The sequence below is a fragment of the Sciurus vulgaris genome (genome assembly GCF_902686455.1).
Source record: "Sciurus vulgaris genome assembly, chromosome: 5".
NCBI classification, from domain to species: domain Eukaryota; kingdom Metazoa; phylum Chordata; class Mammalia; order Rodentia; family Sciuridae; genus Sciurus; species Sciurus vulgaris.
Genome location: NC_136465.1, coordinates 150,474,123 through 150,488,360, shown reverse-complemented (window position 1 = coordinate 150,488,360; position 14,238 = coordinate 150,474,123). Strand labels below are relative to the sequence as shown.

General features: G+C 35.5%; 1 protein-coding gene across 3 annotated transcripts in view; it reads left to right on the top strand.

Annotated features, from left to right (window-relative positions):
- ATP2B1 (ATPase plasma membrane Ca2+ transporting 1) overlaps window positions 1-14,238 on the top strand; it is a 106,649-nt gene that overhangs the window by 31,438 nt on the left and 60,973 nt on the right. The window lies entirely within an intron of this gene.

Genomic DNA, 14,238 nt, shown 5'->3' with positions numbered 1-14,238 from the left:
TTTGAATTTGAGGTTAAGACAAAAAATTACTTTCAGGGTTTTGGAGATTTTGGAGATGAGAAAGAAATGTGGCTTGAAAGTACAGTTGTGTAGTCAACTAATGAAAGCAAGAGACAAAACTTGTAAGGGAAATCTTAACGTGCAGTTGTAATGCTGAACCAATTATTGAATTGCATATGGATCTTTCAGATAAAAGCACAGGTTTTCAATACTCAGGTATATATGAATATACTGGACTCTGTGACCCACAGTGTCATGTAATAAGGGAGTACAGGTAGAATATAAATACAAATCTAGATTCCTAACTGTGAATACTGATGAGATTAAAAGAGAACCTTAGACTACTGGAGTAGGTTTGGAGGTAGTGATTTTTTGGGTGGAACAGAGACAAAGTGGATAGGAGAACCAATCAGAGACATAGAAAGAATACTCAAATAGATATAAAACTAGAGATTGCATGTGGAAGGTGAAATAGGAGTGTTTCATGAAATAGGCAGCCATACATATCAGATAAGGAAGGAATGTAAGCTCATCAGACCCAACTATTTTACACATAGGAAATTGAGTCTAGAGTGATAGTGATTTGCTCTTGGAATTAAGGATCAACACAGCAGAGTCAGAATTTGGTCCCTTCATTGTTGCTGCTTTTAGAGATTTCAAAAAGGAAGAGATTGTTAATGATGGCGTTAAGGTGTTTGGGGAGAAAGGGACTGGTTTTGTCCCTGATGGAGTTTCATGGGACAAGGGATTATATTCCTAGTAGGTTCACCATTGCAAAAAGTGAGACATGGAAACTGAAACCTGACCACAGACTGAGATCTCTGAAACTGTGAGCCAAAATAAACTTTCCCTCCTCCAAGTTGTTCTTGTTAGATATTTTGGTCACAGCACTGAAAAACTGACTAATACAATGAGATTGATGTAAAAACCAGAATGTCAGTTTATTAATTATAGTTTTAAAAGTTCTTAGGAAAGACTCTTAAGTCTTGACTAGCACATTTTCTTACCTATAGATTTGCTACTTGGGCCAACACATTATAATGAGAAGGTTGATTAATGAGTATGTAGCCAGAACTAGTGGTATGTTTAGAATGTGTAATGGAGTTAGATTTTTCTTAACCTCTCTCAAAGACCAGGTCCCTCATCTGGCCATTGTGGGTAATACCACTAGGGCCTTGTTTGTAGGGTGTTGGGAGGATTAGGTAACATGATCCCTGCCGCAGTGTGTCCTGGAAATTGGCTTAGCTCAGTACCTGCACAGGTGTCCTCCTCTCAGCTCTGATAACTGCCATCAGTGTTTTAATTCTTCATAGTTAAACCTAACATTGAACATATAACACTCTTCTAAGCACTCCTTGAATGAGAAAGACCAGATTTTCTTTTCTTATTCAGATGATCATCCTTTGCCTATATTTTCAGGGTTGACCAGCCCATTTCTGACTCTTAAATGCTCCTCCAACCCCATTGAGTTAAAGTTACTTGTCCAGTCTACCTAGTGGTAGATCTTGAGTCATGGACTTCATTATTCTTTTTAGGATGCTTGTTTTGAATGTTCAGCTCAATTTTCTAGGAAGTTGAACCATATGAAGTTGCTGTTTTTCTACTGATTTCATGTACAAAAATGGCAGTGTTTGGCTTAGTTTAATACAATGATTTTACATTTTAATCCCTCCTAGATGATCTCAACATTTCTTTTTAATAGAGACTAAGTCAGTTGATGTATGAAATATATTGGTAAGAATATTGTGGGGTCAGTACTGGTATTGTCAGATTTCTTCCATTGCACTAGAATTTCAGTGAAATGCTGATACGTTCAAGACAGAATGCTTGACAATTTTTTAAAAAGCTTGCACAAATAACATCCAAAGCATTTAGGAAATAATCTGTATTTGTATGTTCTTTATTTTTAAAATGCATTTATCATTTTTTATTATTTAGAAAATAATCTGTAGGATGGCTGCTGACAGCTCAGTGTTTTCTGGTTCTTATCCTTTTATAGGATGTGACATTTACATGATTATAATCACTGGATAGATACATTTCTGTTTTCCCTTTGAATATTGTGCCATAGAGTTTTCCAGGTTGGTATTTAGTTTTCCTAATTATTATTTTTAAGTCTTGAAGACTCTTAAACATCTAATCATCCAGACATCTAATTTTAATTATGGGAAGAAAACCTTTTTCTCTCTCTGGGGTGTTGCTCTACTATTCTTTTAAAAGTAGACCAATCTAATTTGGAGATCAGTTGTTATAAAATTCTAGATGTGTGATACAGCCCTGTTGGTGGTTTAATTCTTAAATACTACTTGAAGTCATTATATATAGAGACATCACATTCAAATGCTGAGACAAATATCTTTGTCTGTTTAAGCAAATATGTATTATGTACCTTCTAGGTTACCAGGTTAATATAAGCACATATAATATATGCTAAATGTATCAGTTTATTGGAAACTAAAAATATGTGATTGCTATTTATAACTGTTACAATAGTTTGAGTGCTTCTTCTTAAGCTCAGGTGCTGCCTCAAAGGCATGAGTCTGAAATATTTTAAGTATTAATTTCTTTAATCCTTTAAAAAATTATGAGTAGCTGATATTATCTCCAGTTTACAAATTAGGAAGCTGAAATGTCAGGTAAATTGCCCGAGTTCACTTAGCTGGAGTGAAATCCAAGAAGCTGTGGACTTCTTATCCTGGTTATGGTTCGGAGGTAGACAGGTATCCTCTTGAGTGCTGAAAGAGTCTGCTTCTCTGGGATTGCCAGTCTCTCTTGCTGGCACCTGAGATGGACCTTACTTATTGAAGGATTGTTGTTTGTCTTTAATGGCATCAGTATGTTTTCCAGTTCAGTTTAGTTCCCCAGTATTGAGAGTTTCTATGTACTGTTACTAGAGTTGCCCCCAGAAGATAGAGAAATAAGCAAGACCATTTGCCCTCAGACCTTACAGTTTAATGAGAAAGAAAGCTGTGTGCATCAGATTGCAGTATGTACTGATTGTCGTATAGACTCCAGAAGACTACAGATGTGGAAAAATAGATTAATTCCATTTCTCTGAGTAAAGGGGGCATTTTATTTGTTCCCTGAAGGAGAAGTTAATAGAAAGGAAAAGGGAATAGGCCAGCCTTTGCAAGGGACATTCCACTAGTATGATAGTAGGAAACTGTTACTTGAAACTTGCCCCCCCCAAAAGAAGATGGGGCTTCTTAGAGCTGCACTGGATCAAGTGGATGAGAGGAAGGGTCTTATTTGGTACATGACACTTGTCCAAGTTCATCAGTATCTATACCTCTTTTGTTGAGCTATTTTGTATGTGATCTGTTGAAGACCTCTGAAGGGGAGAATTCTCACATGTTAGGTACTCCCCATCTTCTGTCATCATTCCAAAAATAATCCTCATTATTTTTCTAGTTCATTACTTACTGCAATTACTAAGAATTTTTCTGATCATTTCAAAAGATGATGCAAGCTCACTTTAGTCTTATAAACTGATTTCCGTTGTCTTTATTAAAAAGTTATCAGAAAAGAATTAAGCAGTTAGGAGCTTTTTGAAAACTGCATTTTTCTTCCTCATTTCTATATTAACCTGAGGTTTTGGTTATTTTCTTTTTAATTGTGTGTACTGTTACTTTAATCTTATTTTAGGGGAGCTTGAGAGCTTTAATATCATTAATTTTTGCAGTGTAACTTTACTCTTACCCATATATAGTTTAATAATCAGTTAAGCAATTTGTTAGTCTCGTTAAGGCTGTAAAAGGAACACAAATTGTGGCTACTGCCTTGCACTCAGAAAGCTTAGGTTGTATTTTAAGAGATCATTAACTTTTAAGAAGCCCTTCAGAGATAAGTGATTTTATCAGTATTTCAGCCTCCCCGCTTCATTGTTCTCCTGATGGCCATATCAAACCATCAGTCACATGTCTTTTCAGCCCTTCCCACCCCTGCTCCAGACTTGAAGCCACATAGTGTTTTACACTTTGTCTTTTTCATGTTCACCATTCCTGTTACGATTCTCTCCATAGTGCTTAATTGTACTTGGTTGTACACTTGTCTTTCTCTCTCATTTAGACTGTAAGCTCTTTGAGGAGAGAGCCTTGAACATAATCACATATCTTGGGAATGATAGGAACCTTAGAGAAGGAAACACAGATTTAGGAGAGAGTGAAAAGTTTAATATTGATGATAGCATTTGAAGTTCTGTAAATTTTCCAGTGGAGATGTCCACTGGCAGTTGTAATGTGGCTTGGAGCTGTATCAAGGTGGTAGATGTAGGTCATGATGTGATGTGAGTTGCCAAGAGAATATTACAGGGAAGAGAGGCCTATAAATAGATTTCTGGGTGATACCCTCATTTAGGATGTGGTAAAGATTTTAAAAACCAGCAAATATGGGCAGAAGAGGAGGATTGGTGAGTGAAAACTAAGAAATGGAGTGGATAGAAGAATGCTAACATCACAGAAGTACAGAGAATCAAACAGGCTCTGTGTGGAGTTGAATGCCTCTGAATATTGGCTAGGCTAATTGAGGGAGCCAAGAGGAAGAGGATTCAGGTGATAGTGGCTCACAATGACAATCCAGGAAATAAGGTCTTGGAGCAGACATGAGTCCTAGGTAGAGACAAGAGCTTGAGTAATTTAAGACACTTGGAATTGAAAGAGGAACAGAAATTCTGGGAAGTTAAGAGATGTGTCAGTGGATCATATATGACTGAGAAAAATGTTTATAATGAGACTTAAGAACTCAGTTTTTTGAAATTTTACCAGCATTACTCAGCCAGATGGTTTGTCTACTCAAGGGTAGCTAATTAACCAGATGGGTATAGTAGGAGGATAAAGAACAAGTCAGACATAAAGACCATTGGGAAGTTAGCTCTTGAGAGAGGCAAGTATTGATTAGAAGGGATCTTGTGTGCCTTTTAGGCTGAAGCTCAGAATATGTTCATAACTCAGTAGAAGTGAAGAGAAGTAAAGAGAGGTAAATTGTAATGGAGAAAAAGTCTTGAAAATAGAGCAGTTTCAGGTAATGATGACTTTAATGTGTGACTGTGACCTTGAGCAGCAGGTATGGAGTACATGCCCCAGAGTCTTAGAATGAAGGTTATAGATATGTGGAACCAGAAGTCAAAGGTTCATCAACATGATGTGGTAGAGTTGGTTATAGTTGAATACATCTCTAATGTCCACATTCTTTGTACTTTATTGAGCTTACCATAAATCAAATTTGTGTCTGACATCCTCTTAAAATATAGCTTTCCTTATTTTCCATCCAGATTACTTGAATGTATCGCAAAAGTGAGTATTGATTTACTGAACTAGTGTTTCATAACTATAACTGGAAATTGCAAAAAACCATTAGCTATTAAACTACATGCATAAAATGGGGATAAAAATAGGAAATTGTTTTATGCTTTGTTCGATAATCAATTGCTTTAATATTAGAATAAATATTTGCAATCTGGAGTTTTTAATTAATAAAACCAAAAGCTCATGTTAACTTACAGATGCGATTTATGCTTCCCTCAATACTGCCAACTTTATTTTTGTGAGCTTGTTCAATGACATAATGAGCATCCTGTTTCCTTAAGTATTTAAGTGTAGGTTCTTGTGAATTGACAGGATAGAAGCTCTTAAGAACTGAGTAGGCCGACCAAGCAGCTGGTGTGACATTCAAGTGTTCATGTTGCCTTCTAGCTCCTGAACAGAAGGAAAAAAAAAAAAAAAAAACTGTTTTAATTTAGAAATCTCTTCTTTGACTATAGCTGAAAATTTCAACACCAGTGAGACTAGAAAATGATAGAACATTTGGTTCTCATATTTAACTGGAGCTATAGTATGTTCTTATATTTGGTAAATTGCACAGGGTTATGTAAAATTAACTTTCCTTATTTTTGAGCTTTTCAAAAGCTTACTTTTAACTAGGAAGCTTGCTGTAAGAATGAAAGGTTTCTAAAATACCTAAGTAAAACAATAGGAGAAAAGCAGTGTAGTTTATTTTGGGGGTTAGAAAGTAGGAGGAAGTAATTATCTAAATTATGGTTCCCTTTAAAATTTGTTAAAATTAATACTTTCAGGTGTTTAAGATAATTTGTGTCCTAAATGTGTCAATATGAGTCTCTATGTTTCTACTTTGAATGAAGGAAATTATTTATAGTATTTGTGGAATATATAAGGCTTCAATAGTTTAAAAAAAGAAAAAGGTCAATATACTTGGTATTAAAAACCAAAGCAGTTCAAAGAACCAGCTTACAGAATATTTTTAGAAAATGGTCTGCTTTCAATTATCCATGCAAATTAAGAAAAGCATAATAAAAGAACCATGAGTAACTTGTATTTTCATCAGGAAATTTTGGATCAGGAGTGACAGTCCAACAGTTTGTTTCTTAATCAAAGTCCAGGGCACACTTACCTACAATAGTGATTCTCCAGACCAATAGCATCAGCATCCCCATCATCTGAAAAGTTGTTAGAAATGTAAATTCTCACACTGTGCCCAGATCCACTGAAGAAATTTCTGAGGTGAAGCCCAGCAGTCTGTGTTTTAAGGAGTCCTTCAGATGATGTTGATACACACTGAAGTTTGAAAACCACTAATCTGTAGTTATGTAGAATTAACTTTTAAATTTATCTTGGTTTTGGTAAATTCAGAGGGATTATGGTTTTTTGACTCTGTAAGTAAGTACAACATGGCAAAATTAGACTGATTTCCTAAGAGATTCACGAATCATCAGCATTTAGGGTGAGATGGTACCAACTAACCTATCCATAAGGCAAACATGTCTCTAGTTAACTTCAAGATATCTGTGATTGAGATCATTCACATTAAAAATTTATCATGTATTCTGCCTAATTAGTACTTTGTTGGCAAAAACAGTCAGTCTGTGCTGGAAATGACAGTTATCAAAAGCCCCAAGGAGGATGAATTACCAATTTATAGAACCTGTTCTGCTTTGGGATGGCATATTCCTTTATAGACGAAAGGTTATGGGATTGGAAGCTGTGTTTGGGCCTGGAATAAGGCGATTTAGTGGTTTTTTTCACACTTTCACTGAGCCAGACTGTTATACTGTGGTTCCATCATTTTAATTGAATTGTGAAATTCTGAAACATGAGAAAAACAAACAAAAAAACCATAAATAAGCCTTGTAAATGCACATGCAAATAAATTTATTATCTGTAAACCAATCTCATTTTCTCTTACTAAAACCAGATGAAAACAATTATAATAAAGATTACTGTGCCACCCAGCCCCTCCCCACTGATTCCCTTGACAGTTCTTCCAGAAGTGGAACAGCAGTGGAAAGTGAGAACATGCAGCCAGATATGGCACTGTGGAGGGAACAAGAATAAAGTCATGGGAGGACCGTTCTCACAACAGAACATTGCAAGAGTGAGGGAGTAATCAGGAGTAGCAGAGGTTGCCAGTAGGTCAGACAAAGACTAAATGGTGTTGATTAGACTTATGAACAACAGGGGTCCTTGAAAGAGTTGTTGCAGTAAGTAGCCCAGGAGAAGCTCCATTGTAATGAGTTGAGCTGTGAGTGGCACATGAAGAAACAAATTTCAGAGAAGATGATAGCTAGATTGGAGGTTGAGGGTTTTCTTAATAAATGCCTTTACTGGTAGGATTTTTTTGTTTCTTTATCATTTATTGATCTGGCATATTTTTATTTAGCATGGATAATCCTAACAAATTGCTTCCCAAATAAACATGTCATTTCCTCCAGGCTTTATGAAATATTGAAACTCAGTATTATTATTTTGCATACCCTTGAGGATCTAGGACCCTGGCTAAAAACCATGGCCATGCACCAGTGTGTGATTCATTTGAAATTCTGAAATACCTTTTAACTTCTATTGTCTGAAAGAATTTAAATGAAAGTTAGGTTGATCTTGCATACCAAGGTGATTTTAAAACTCTTTGAAGGGATTCTCTGAACTCATCTAACATACTTAGCATATTATGTTAAGTATATTACATGGTTGTTTTGTTCTGCTATTCGAATTGTCATTACTTCTATTACAAAACCTCTTTTTCAAGTTGATTATAGCTTAAGGTTCAAACAACCATTTTTGTTCAGTAAATACAAGTCTCCACTGTGTTCCAGACAGTGTTGGGGGTCAAAAATGAATAGCACAAATCTCTACCTTGAGTTCTCAGTTCTTTGAGAAGACAGAGAGAAAGGTAAACAAATCTTTGCAGTTATGTGATTAAAAAACGGTAACAAAAGAGCAAATTAATGCCTTTCCTATTAAATTTGTTTCCTACCCTGAGAGATTTGTTAAAGTGGTCATGTCAAATTTATAACTGACAGCAGCTATAACTTGCCCTTTAAAGTACTGTACTTATTCTCTGCCTTTTGAAGAATCTACTAGATGATAAGTAAATTACTGAGGGGAGTGGTACTAATTTTAGTCAACACAGATACAGGATGATATTTATGAATCCTTTGAGATTAATAAACTAGGCATTGTAAACAATGCTTATTTTCTGCTATATCAGTTCTATAAAGTTTAAATCCTGCTTGTTAAATATACTTGTTTATGTGTATACCATTCATTCTTCATCTGTAAGAGTTACTTTCCTAACAAGCTGTATAGTCTTTGTGCCCCTTGAACAATGAAAAATGTGAATTAAATTTGAGTCATCCCTTGTGTTCTTCTGAGTGTTTTAATGAAGTAATCTGAATATACCAAAACTTTGTAAAATAAACTCCCCAACATGTATGATCTTCAGGTATTTACTCTTTGATATGTATAGTATCTCTCATTTTACACTTTCCTCTGTTGCACTGTATCTAATAATTTACAGTAACTTAACATTTCTTACTAAAACTTATTTTAATTGTTGGAAGACTTCAGGTTTTTAGGGTGTGAATCAGGTAAAAGTTTTTTTTTTTTCTCCCTGCTGAAAATGACTGCAAGAAAGTTGAAAGATCATAACTCCTCTTGCTAAAATAGGAGATGGCTCAGGTATGGTTTTGCCTTGAAGTAGTTTTTCAGTCAAATAGACATTAAATCTAGGCTCAGTTATGTAGCAGTCGTACTATCTGTTAGTCACCTTTTTGTTGCTGTGACAAATACCTGAGAAAAATAATTTTGAGGAGGAAAGATTTACTTTGGCTCATGGTTTCAGAGGCTTCACTCCATTGCTCTGGACCTGAGGTGAGGCAGAAAGAACATCATGGTGGAAGGTCATGGTAGAGGAAAGCTACTTAGCTCACGGCAGCAGGGAAGCAGTGATTTACTCCCTCCAAGTAGGACACATTTCCCACAGCCTCTACCACTTCCCAGTAGTCCACAGTGATCAGTGGATTAATCAAGTCACTGATGAGATCAGAGACCTTGTGATCCAATCACTTTCCATTTCTGAACATTGTTACATTGGGGACCAAGCCTTCAACACATGAGCTTTTGGGGGACACTGTATCCAAACCATAACACTATCCGTTATCTGTAGGGAACATTTAAATAAGTGGTGAGTTTAAACTTGTTTACCTGACTTGACCACACTGCTGGTATCAAGGAAAGTTGGGTGGAGCAGGGCTAGAATTAATAATTTATGAAGTAGCTCTCAATCAAATGCCAATGACAGCTACAGTGAGAAACCACTATAAAGGTTAGTTATCCCTCTTCCCATAACTGCCTAGCTAGTTGCAGAGGAAGTGGAATTGATTTTATGTTAAAGGAACATATACCACATACACACACAAGAAAATGGAGATCTCTCTAGTTTCTTCTAAAAACTACTTTTTAGTTCTTTGTCAGTTATTTGGTGCATCTGATGGTTAGGATGTCCATGCCCATTTTGAAGTACAATATATTTCCCCAGTAGTAGGAGCCTCCAGAAGACCTGCACATTGTTATGAATTATCCCATGATTTAACTGCTGTTGGTCATTTACTCTTGTTTTTAATGATTCTGTAAGTATCTTTATTCTTTTTAGAAAAAGATGATTATAAGTGTTTTCAGTGACTATAAAATGAGCAATTGGACTTGATCCTCATTATCCCCATTGTTAAATACTAGGATTCTTCTCTTTTTATGAGCACTGAAGGCTTTTAAATTTTTATTTATAGTTTGTATTTTATTTTTATTTGAATTTAATAACTTTTTTATAAAATTTAATACTTTGCCTAATCACTCCAAAAACTTAGTAACTGCTCTGTGTTGCTACCTTAATATTAGCATGGTACCACTAATTAATACCAAGTTAATGCATATTTAGTTTGGAGTGAATTGAACCTTTGTCTTTTCATAAATGCTATTGCATCTATTGCATATCATATTTATACAGTTACATTTTTTAAAAAATTAAATATAGGAGCCATACTTTTGTACCAATTAAATTTAGCTTCATTCTCATCTGTTTATTCAGGTCCTTATCCTATCATCTAACATATTTGCCGATTTATCCAGCTTTGAAATGTTTATAGATTGGATAAATACAATTTCTGTGTCTCAGAATCACTAACAAAACTTTAGAATCATTCAGGAATTGATCGCTAAACAATGCATTTAAAAATAGCTCCTTCCAGGTTTTCCCTCTTGTTACTAATATTTTTAGTTGTGTAAGCATATATTTTCTCTTTCCTGCCAGAATCTACTCACAGTCATTTTTAGGGCTTTGTATTTCATCCAGCTCAATATTTTGTCCCATAATTTTCTTAGTTAATTACCTATTTTATTTTATTTTATTTTGGTTGTTGAGTCTAGATAACTTTCATGTAACTTTTCCATGATAAGTCAAGTGGTTTTGTGAAAGAAGAAATTGAAATTGTATTATTAACAAAGTTCTTTATGAGCACCACTCATTACCAGGGTCTCACAATCATTCTTTTGTCTTCTTTTGGGACCCTGCCCTTTCACAAGAAAGCTTATGTATCAATAGGAATCCATCTTATTCCCTGTCTTAAAGATCATAGTCATTTTTGCCCAACTCTGTTCTTCATCTTCCTCTTTTCTTTGCATATGTCCTCAAAGACTAACAACACTGGATCAGTGATGTTATTTATCCTGGGATATATTTTGCAAACTAAGTCTCCTACATGGACTTGCTGTGTGTTTTCTTTAAAATTCCCCTCTTCTCAGCTCCAACTTAATGTTTTTTTTCCTTAATTTTTTCAAATGGAAGAGTGAAAGAAAATTTAAAAACAAAGAAAATAAAAATAAATGTTCTGCTTTGTGTTTTATCTTGTTCCAAATAGTGGGATTGCTCTTGCTTGTCATTTTGTAGCAAACAAGTAAAAAGCACAACTTTTTTCTTTTTCTCAGCATGTTTGTCAGTCAGATGAATGTAGTTAAAGAAGAAAATGATAGAAAGATGTCATAGACAATGTAGAAAATAACAGCCTGATATATCATTTGTAGGTAATCGGTAATTCAAATAATGCACTTTTTGGAAAGTGTCTTATTCTCAACTTGATTGTCTTTCCCTGGTCATCCTTTTCTTAAACTGGGGAAATTGAACATGATTGATAACCATGTGCTTATCAAAGCCCTAGGTTGCAGAGTGTTGGAAAACTAAACCCTTAAAAGGAATTAATTGATAAATTACTGGAAAGATCAAGGATACAACCAATTTTAGTCATTGAGTGACCCAGAGACTCAAATGATATCACAGGCACATGCCTTGCTTGTGTGCGTTTTCTACATGCTCTGTTCTCTACTGGATCCATTTTCAGAAACTTTCCCCTATGGAACACAATGGCCACAATTACTCTTCATATCTCTCTCAGATTTACATTCAATAAGAAGAAATGAGTCTCTGTCTTAAAGTCATAGCAGAAATCTGCCTCCACTCATTGACCCCTTTGGGGTCACATTCTCATTCCTGAACCAGTGAAACATGACTGGGAGGATGTATGAGATGGATTCCCACTCATGTTTCCTGAGCACTGGCAAGGGCAGATCTCTAAATACATAATGAAGTTGTTACTGTAAAATGGGGAAAAGGATGTTGTGGTGGCAAATATCCACAACCATGTTCCTTCAGTACCAATTTGATTAAATGGGTATGTTTGGGATTAGACTGCTTTTTTATCAACAGAAACTTCTATTATAACCTAATAAGTGTGAAGACTTGAAGTGGAGGCATTATTCATAGGAAGAGCATGGCTTTTTGAGTTAAAAATATAGGTTCAACTCCTAGCTCTATTATGTATCTTTCTTGCTGAGGGCTTTAAGAATATCCAAGAACTCTTTTCTCCTATTTGAAATATGTCAGAAGGAAAAGATCAGTATATAGGAATTTAAAAAATCAATTATATTGCTGATCAAAGCTGAAATGAAAGAATTATTTTTTGTGTAGCAACAGGGTGGTTCTGATATTGAAACAGACGTAAGTAGACTGTTATTTTCCTCTGCTCCAGGCACTTTGAGCAATAGTAGTCTTACCTTCCCTTTAAATTTCAGAATGTGTGAGTCCTATAGGTATATGGCTCCAAAAGAAGACAGAGCGGTGAAAAGCTACTAGGTAACATTTGATTTTTCTGTGAAAATCTCCTGTCAGGCAGGACATTTCACCTCAGGGGTAACTGGTAGGGTAGCAGTCCAGGAGTTACTGAGAAAATTCTTTTATTGAAAACCAGAGACAGATGAACATCCTTCCCTTCAACCCAAGACTTATGAATCTTAATTATTTTATCTGTTAACCAAATAAAACTCTATTTTAGGTTTGGTATTATGTTCAGGCCAATAAACTTTGGGTATGAAGACTTAAGTAGAATATCGAATAACTACCCTCTCCAGTTTTTGAATTTGGGTTGTTATAATAATTGATGTGTGTGTAGGAGGTAACACATTTTGCCTAGGAGATGAGTAAAATTGGTAATAATTGGGTGAGAATAAGGGTTTGTAAGGTGGGAGGAAACAGACAACAAAGAAAATGTCTTACAGAATTCATTACTATTGCATTCTTGCAGATTTAACCCAGGGCAGGCAAACTTATCAGTCATTCACTGGTGTGAATTCCACGTTTTTATTAATTGTTCAATCTAGTGGTTCTCACAGTGTACTCCCTAGATGGATAGCATCAACATTTCCTGGAAACTTGATAGAAATGCAAATTATGGAGCTGCTTCTTAATCCCGCTGAATTTAAAACTCTGGAGATGGGGCTCAGTGATTTGTAATTTAACCTGTCCTCTGGGTGACTTTCGTGACATACATGCTGAAGCATGTGGATCACGTATCATGATTTAAAAACATCCTCATAGTAGTTGCATAGCTAAAGATTAATTTCACAGTATGTTTTCAGGCTCCTGATCATCATTGTATTAAATGTTTAGGGACGAGACAGATGGATTTCTTGGGGAGGGAGAAAATGTGAATCAGTAAACCATAGCTTGGCCTTAAATGCCAAACGTGCATGAGTGATGGGATTATATTTTCCTCTTGTAGTTTTAGATAGTATCACGAAACCTATTTAAAAAGCTAAATGTAGTGGCGAAATGCACAAGGTATACTAGGAGACTTGACTTCAGAATGAAGAAGAACCTGGGGAGTAGTGGTTATGATTTGCATAGAGGGGCTTGAAGATCAGGAACACAAAGGACTGTACAGAAGAGGTTTTTCAAAGGTAGAATTAACCAGATTCAGTAACTGAACCTGGAGAGGATGGTATCAAGGATAAGATTTCAAGCTTAGGTGATTAGGGTGATGGTGATTGTGGAAGGGATATCTTTAGGGGATATGGTGAATCCAGTCTTTGGCATGTTCACTTTGAGGTGATTGTTTAAAGGATATATATGGAGAAAGAAGAATCTTTAGGTAGTTCTTTCGGTAGGTTACAATGAGGAAATAGAAATGTGGTAATGAAATTGAAGCACATTGCATTATTTTTGTTTCTCTTAACTTTTGTTTTCTACCATGGTCTGGCACAATTCTAGGTTCTGAGAATATAGTGATGAATAAACCCTACCCTCAACTAATATTGTACATGAAGGGAGACAAAGTAATAACATGTAAGCAAATGAACAAAATAATTTCAGATAATAATAAAGGCAAGCAAAGAAAGTAAAATAACAGAAAAGACTAAGGAGTAGAGAATTATTTAGCTAGAAAGTCAAAAGAAGACCTGAACTGGATATGGTGGTATACTACTATAATCCTAGCAGCTTGGGAGGTTGAGGCAGGAGGATCACAGGTTCAAAGCCAGCTTCAGCAATTTTGTGAGACTACAAGCAACCTAGTGAGACCCTTTCTAAAAAACAAAACAAAACAAAAAAAGACCTGAGGTGGTG